Raw genomic sequence first — 7,254 nt, 5'->3', positions numbered from 1 at the left:
TCCTGGGATCCAAAATGCTGAATGAACAACTAGTGGGGATGTATGTCTTATATAGTGGAGTAGCGCCTACTTCACTTCCTGTTGTAAGGATAACCAGCAATCCAAATAATCATACAAGCGCTTTAATTCCTGCGCTGAAACCATGATATATGTGGAAACCGCTAATAATTATACTCAGGGGCTCGGAAAGGTTTGTAAAAATGAGGGTTTAGGCTATTAAAACCTCTAATTGAGCTTTGGAACGCATGACTGCAATATCATGCGTTCCAAATGGCGGCCATCTTGTTTTCGCGTGTGAAGGAAAACAGCGTCTCCTTCTGTCATAGGAGGTGGGCGGATCACTACTTCTAATGGAGACAGCTCTTTACGGGGGTGGAGTGTACTTAAGTCTACTTGCGGCTTACAGTGTGGCTCTGGAACGCATGGCTATGATGTCATGCGTTTCAAATGGCAGCCATATTTTACTCTCTTAACAAGTATAGCGCTTCCCTAATTAAGGGAGCTTGATCTCAAGTGTAGTAATGAACGTGATTATGATATGAAAAATACTTTAGGGTGATTATACCTATTGATAACGTTTATATTGAGTTTATATATTATGCTTAGAATCCATAATATTATAATGGTACTAAGCTGTGCTGCTAGGTGACGTAATGTCTTAAAGTGAAAGCAGTAAGTGACTATAGAACTGCTATATAGATAATAGAGTGCATAACATACTTAGACATTTGTATTTAATATTAATAAATGAAGATGTGTCTTAGAGTGACAGCAGTACGTTACTATGAGACTGCTGGGTAACAAATGTTTTAAAAGTGACAGCCGTACTTAGCTAAAGGACTCTAATAGTACCTCTATGTGTGGCAACAATAGGTGCCCTACGTGTATCTAAAGTGATATAATAGCTCACCAATAGAAGCGCTGTAATACAATTTTATTTGTAATGAGTAACCTCTGCAGAATTGGAATAAACCTTCACCATGAGTAATCACTCACCATTGACCAATTGGGTCAGGTGATCAGTTCGCACTTAATTAGTAGATAAATCACTTCTCAAGTATGGTCACTGTCACATTAACAAAATATTCCAGACTCTGCATCCAGTAGGGGACATAACAGAGCTGGTGCATACAGTATGTCTCATAGCTAATTTTAAACATAAGTAAAAGAGGGTGCGAAGCCCTTTGTTCACTACCAATGGGATGGTTCAAGCATATATATGACATATAGTGACATACATGATTACTGATGAAATAGCAGTTGGAAAAATAGCAAGGAATGGAAATGACCTCTATAAGTGGAAAGAGGGTAATGTATATATTGAATATAAAAAAAAAAAAAAAAAAAAAAAATAATTATTTTATGATTCTGCTTCTAACTACTGTTTGTTCAACAATATTGTTGTATATGCAAATGAATTGGCGCACTCTGATACCCCACTTTCTCTATCTCTAAACCCTGGGTCCTGTCTAACAGGGGGCCCCTCAGTGGTGCTGCCTTCTCTTTGTGAGGCGCGGTTGGGTTATTCGGTCATATATATATATATATATATATATATATATATATATATATATAAACACATCGTAGGCTAAGGATCAATAATGGATATTAATGTGAGATCAAAGTTGTAAATAGCTCAACGCGTTTCCCTGGATAATTTTAGATTCCGGCTTCCTCAGGAGCAAGTAACTTGAGGAAGCCGGAAGCTAAAATTATCTGGGGAAATGCGTTGACCTATTTACAACTTTGATCTCACTGGGACATTAATATCCATTATTGATCCTTAGCCTACGAAAAAGGCATTGATACCAAGCCATTGTTGTAATGTGTTCTAAAGTTGTGCATTTTGATTGTTTTGGCCATTAGTAATTGGGTGGATTTCAAAACTGACAGACAAATTAGATAATGATAAACCACTGCCCACCAAATTTTGTAATCTAGGTCTGTTGCTTGTTGCATTGAAAAAAGAAATCATATAAATCTTTATTATACAGTGTTATATATCATATATTGTTATTAATATATATATATATATATATATATATATATATACATATATATATTTCAATGAATGTGGGATTCCCATTGTCATGCCTGAGGGATTGGTCTGGCTTGGAAAGGCATGTGCTGAAGCTGAGAGTGTTGGCTTATAGATGAAAGGTTTATGGTGGGTTCTGCTAGCTAGGACTTGTATGTGGCGTTTGTGATTTACCATTGGATTGTTCAAAGGTTTAAGCATAACTGGAATAAACATTAGGTACTTCTGTAGTTTCACGGCGACAGTACGGCGCCGTGCGTCTGCGTCTAAATCCCCTTGCGGGGCTCGCTTCGCTCGCCCACGCTGCGGGCTCGGTGGCTCGCTACGCTCGCCACGCTATTTAAAATCAACTCCATGCCAACATGGATAGTGGGGGTATGAACTATCCATGTTGGCATGGAGTTAAGTTACTTTTTTTGAAATATTTCGTGGCAAGCGTAGAACCATGTCGCCGTGAAACTACAGAAGTACCAAACATTATTGTACTGGAGGAGCTGGAAAGTAAATGGAATCGGAAGGCAACTGGAACCAGAATGGACCCAGAAGAAGACTGAAACTGGAATGCAACTGGAGCCTAGAATCATAATGTATATCACTACCAAGTACAGGGACTGCTGCAGCTGTCAGACCCTGAGTTTTGCGGAGAAATTACAAACTTTTTAACACTGGTGAACAACTTGTTCTAGGTATCCTAAAATTCTGCTGTGATTTTTTGAATGGTCTTAAATATCACACCTAGCTTGGTTTTGTTGTTTGATATCAAAGAACTTGATTCCTAGATTCTGTGAATACAAAATATTGATTACCCCTGAAGAAGTCCAGCATAGGATGAAACGCGCAGGATACTGGTGCCTTAATCATCACATTTAAAGCTTTTTGTATTTGAGATCATACCCAGTGGGTATATATGTGTGTGTCAGGGCCGTTTCTAGAGGCGGACAAGCCGTGCAGCTGCCCGGGGCGCCGCACGGCTTGTCTGCCTCTGTTGAACAGCCGGGGTGCCTGGCAGCTCCCCCCACGCTGCTGCCCCCACCTTCCTCTGCCTCTCCCCATCCGCCGCCCCAGCCACAGATAATTCTGTTTGGGCTGTTTGCCAATCAGCTCGCGGGCCGGCAGCCAATCAGGAGCCAGCCCGTGAGGTATGATTGGCTGACAACCCAGTCACAGTCTGGGTCGGGACATAGTAAAGGGGAAGGAGAGACGCGCTATGCGCTCCCCTCCCCTGGGAAGCAGCAACAGCAGCAGCGGCGGGGGGACTGGAGTGGGACTCGGAGACCCGGACTCTGCTCTCCCCAGCAGCAGCAATGGTCAGTTGTGCTGCTGCTGGGATATAATATTCTGGCACTCTGGGGGCATATAGGTCTGGCACTGAGGGGGGCATATGTGTGGCACTGTGGGGGCATATATGTGGCACTGTGTGGGCATATGTGTGGCACTGTGAGGGCATATGTGTGGCACTGTGAGGGCATATGTGTGGCACTGTGAGGGCATATGTGTGGCACTGTGGGGGCATATGTGTGGCACTGTGGGGGCATATCTGGCACTGTAGGGGCATATCTGGCACTGTGAGGGCATATATGTGGCACTGTGGGGGCATATTTGGCACTGTGGGGGCATATATATGTGTGGCACTGTGGGGCATATGTGTGGCACTGTGGGGGCATATGTGTGGCACTGTGGGGGCATATCTGCCACTGGGGGGGCATATATGTATGGCACTTTGGGGGCATATCTGGCACTGTGGGGGCATATTAGTAAACGGCATCAGTTGTGCCGCAGCGGCACGTGGGGCATAATGTGTAATAGGCATTACGTTGTGGGGAGTATTGTGTAATTGCCATCATGGTGTGCGGCGTAAAGTGTAATTGTCATCATGCTGTGCAGTGTAATATGTAATTGTCATCACAGTGTGCGGCGTAATGTGTAATTGTCATCACAGTGTGCGGAGTAATGTGTAATTGGCATCACGGATAAAAAGTGTATAATGATTTAAGTAGCCTGTCACTGTTTGGCCTTGATCTGTGAGGCGTACTAGGTAACTGTGTGGTGGACCTTTATGTTTTTATGTCACTGTGTGGCCTTCAGCCCGCCAACTTAAGTGCGGGAGGACAATAAAAATTCCTGCGGTAACCAATGTCTGGACATGCAGGTTGCAAAAGTGAGATGTAAGGTAATTGTTTTCCTGCTAGACCACGCCACCTTATATTAAGCCACACCCTTTTTAAAAATAAACCACGCCCCCTATTTCGGCGCACGCAATTTCTTCTATGTCATGTTATGGTGGGGGGGCCGCATTTTTATTTCTTTGTCCTGGGAGCTAAATTGTCTAGAAACGGCCCTGGTGTGTGTCATATATATCTGCAAATATATTGGCCCTTATTCTGGTTGGTGCGGTAATATCCGCGTGCGTTCGTGCCGCCGATGTTTTGTGTCTGCGCATGTGCAGAGGCGTCTCTGCGCATGTGCGAGCCGGACGCACGGCAACATTCCGCATGAAATGTGTACACTACGAACAGGGGGTGGAGAGGGGCGTGAAGGGCAGTTTTGGCTCATTACCATATGTTTACACCCCGCGTTTCATGGGCGTTCCCATGAAAACGCTGGGCGTACGTATGGTAATGCGGTCGTGACGCACGTGTAGGGGGCGGACATATGACATCGCCGGATGTCAGCTGCCTGCCCAGATCCCTGCTTTTGCACGGAAAAATGTCCGTGTGGTCTGAGGTTGCGGGAGCTGGTGGACCATTCGGTCCTGCATTCGATGGTCTGCGACCATCGAATGATGGGGGAGGTTCCCTGAGATGGAGGAGGCGTATTCCGTGAAAAATACACGTGCGGTCCGTTCGGCCAGCTTCTTACCGCATACGGACGGAGTTGGTGATCTGTATGGAAGGCGGGGTTTCGCACGCACGGTCCTGGCCGCATATTCGGATCTGGCCCCACCGATCAGAATAAGGGCCATTGTGTGGTACTTATGTATTATCTGGACTCCCATGTTAAATGCACCCCATTTTTTCATACCCCTACTATCCAACTACGCATGGAGATGATTTTATATAGTGTGGCGAGCGCAGCGAGCCACCGTGCCGAAGCGTGGCGAGCGCAGCGAGCCCCGCGAGGGGACGCGGTCTCATAAGAAAAACGGGAGCCCAGATATTACATAAGTACCTTTTAACTGAATGTGGGTAAATATTTTTTAACTTAATTTGTAATCTTTATAGGTTTAAAGCTTAGCTAAATGTAGGTTAAGTATGTATATGAAACTGTGCCCTCCACATGTTGCTACTGGATTTATGCTGCTATCAGGTCTTAAAACATTGATGCCATATACTGTAAAAGTTATTTATACTGAAAGCACAAACTTGTTAGGAAAGAAAACTTTTTTCATACAAGTTGCAGCTGTGATAAGCAATTACTTTCATTTGGGACACTGGGAAATGTACATACATGGTGAAATATGTTACTACAAAGAAGTCAGAGAACAGAGCCAGGTATAATGGCTGCTGCATTTTGTCAAGGGAGGTGTTTAACCCTTTGAGTGCTGACATCTTTGTGAGAGATGTGCAAAATATATGCAAAAAATGCCAGCATTGCTCACATTTAATGTATAAACGAAAACAAAAAAAATGTTGGGTGACATTTAATCGAATGCGATTTTATCGCATTTTTAGAAATCGCACCATATCGGGGCATATCGCACTTTTAGAACTCGCATTTTTCCCTTGTAATCCGCATATTTAATGAAATGCGAATTTGCGTGGAAAAATTGCGATATGGTGCGATTTCTGGTGATTTTAAGTCATGGAAATGTGTGCATTTTCAGTCATAAAAATGTGCACAGTTCAAAGCTTGCGATTTTTGTTGAAAAAAAAATCTCGCAAAAAACGCTCCTGGTTTCATAAAATCAGGAGCCGATCCTGGTTTCATAAAATCACGGGGCAAACCAAATAGGGGTCCCCTGGATTTTATAAAAATCTGCAGTGCATCAAGATCGTCCACGCACACTGGATGACTTGAAAGCAGCTATAACTATTCAGTTTATTTTAAGCAAGCAACTGATAGAGGTGTCTAGAAACAAAATAAAATGAATCCAGGCCTGTCTTTATGCTAACGGTGGTCATTTTCAACAGGTGTGGTATGGCGCCCTGACAGGGGGGGATCACGAGGGTCAGTATCCCGACGTCGGAATCCCGACTGACAGTGCTCCGACAGGGGGGGGGGGCTATTTTCCCTATGCGGGCTCGCTACACTCGCCACCCTATGCGCTCACCACAGGTTCTGTTATCCCTCTATGGGGGTCATGGATCCCCACAAGGGAGAATAGCCCCTGTGAGTCGGGATCCCCCCTGTTGGAGCACCAGCAGTCGGGATTCTGACGTTGGGATACTGACTGTCGGTATCCCCCCTGTTGGAGCGTCACTGCAGCCATTTCCAACATTGTATATAATTATCATTCGTGTTTACATCATGTAGTATATATTAATAAATATACATAAGTGCACAGTGACTTTCCGAACACCCTGTAGAACGAGAACTGAAACTGTCAGTAGTCTGACTTATAGGAAGGCTTCAGTCAAGATAAATATTTAAAGTTAAAGCTGTTAACCAGTTGGTATGTTATTATTTCACCCTGTGGCTTTTCCAAAATAGGACTTGTGCCACCTGTTATTTTGTAAACCTGGACATATAAAATTCAAGTTCTCAGTTTTCTCTCCCAGAGTAGAGGACTTAGGTTAAAGTAGAACCAATCGGGCGCAAGCACTAAAAACTCACCCTTCTAATTAGGGAATTAATAAACATGAAAGTGGACGGCTGCTCCCAATTAACAAATTGGATGGTTTGCTAAATAAGTACAATGGAAGAAAGGGTGTTTGTGAATAAACACACACATCCAGAGAGCGCCACACAATTGGAAATAATTCAAAGTGTTTTAAATTTATTGATACATACAAATAATATAAAACTATACCCTTGGTACAGACTTATGATAAAAAAGAGATATATAAAAAACATATATGTACTCCTTTAAGAATTTTTTCAGCAGCTAATAGTCCCGATAATCAGTGATTCACGGCTAGCGTTGTTAGTGCCCGAGCACTGGGGAGTCTCCTTTTGATTGGTGATACGGAGAGCCAGCTTAGTAGACGGAAATACATTTCAGGAGATTATACAGGAACTGCTGAGAGTGGATTCACATATGGAGTATGGATTAGCTC

The sequence above is a fragment of the Crinia signifera genome, chromosome 6 (assembly GCF_055691185.1).
Source record: "Crinia signifera chromosome 6, ASM5569118v1, whole genome shotgun sequence".
NCBI classification, from domain to species: domain Eukaryota; kingdom Metazoa; phylum Chordata; class Amphibia; order Anura; family Myobatrachidae; genus Crinia; species Crinia signifera.
Note: the sequence above shows the minus strand (reverse complement) of the source record.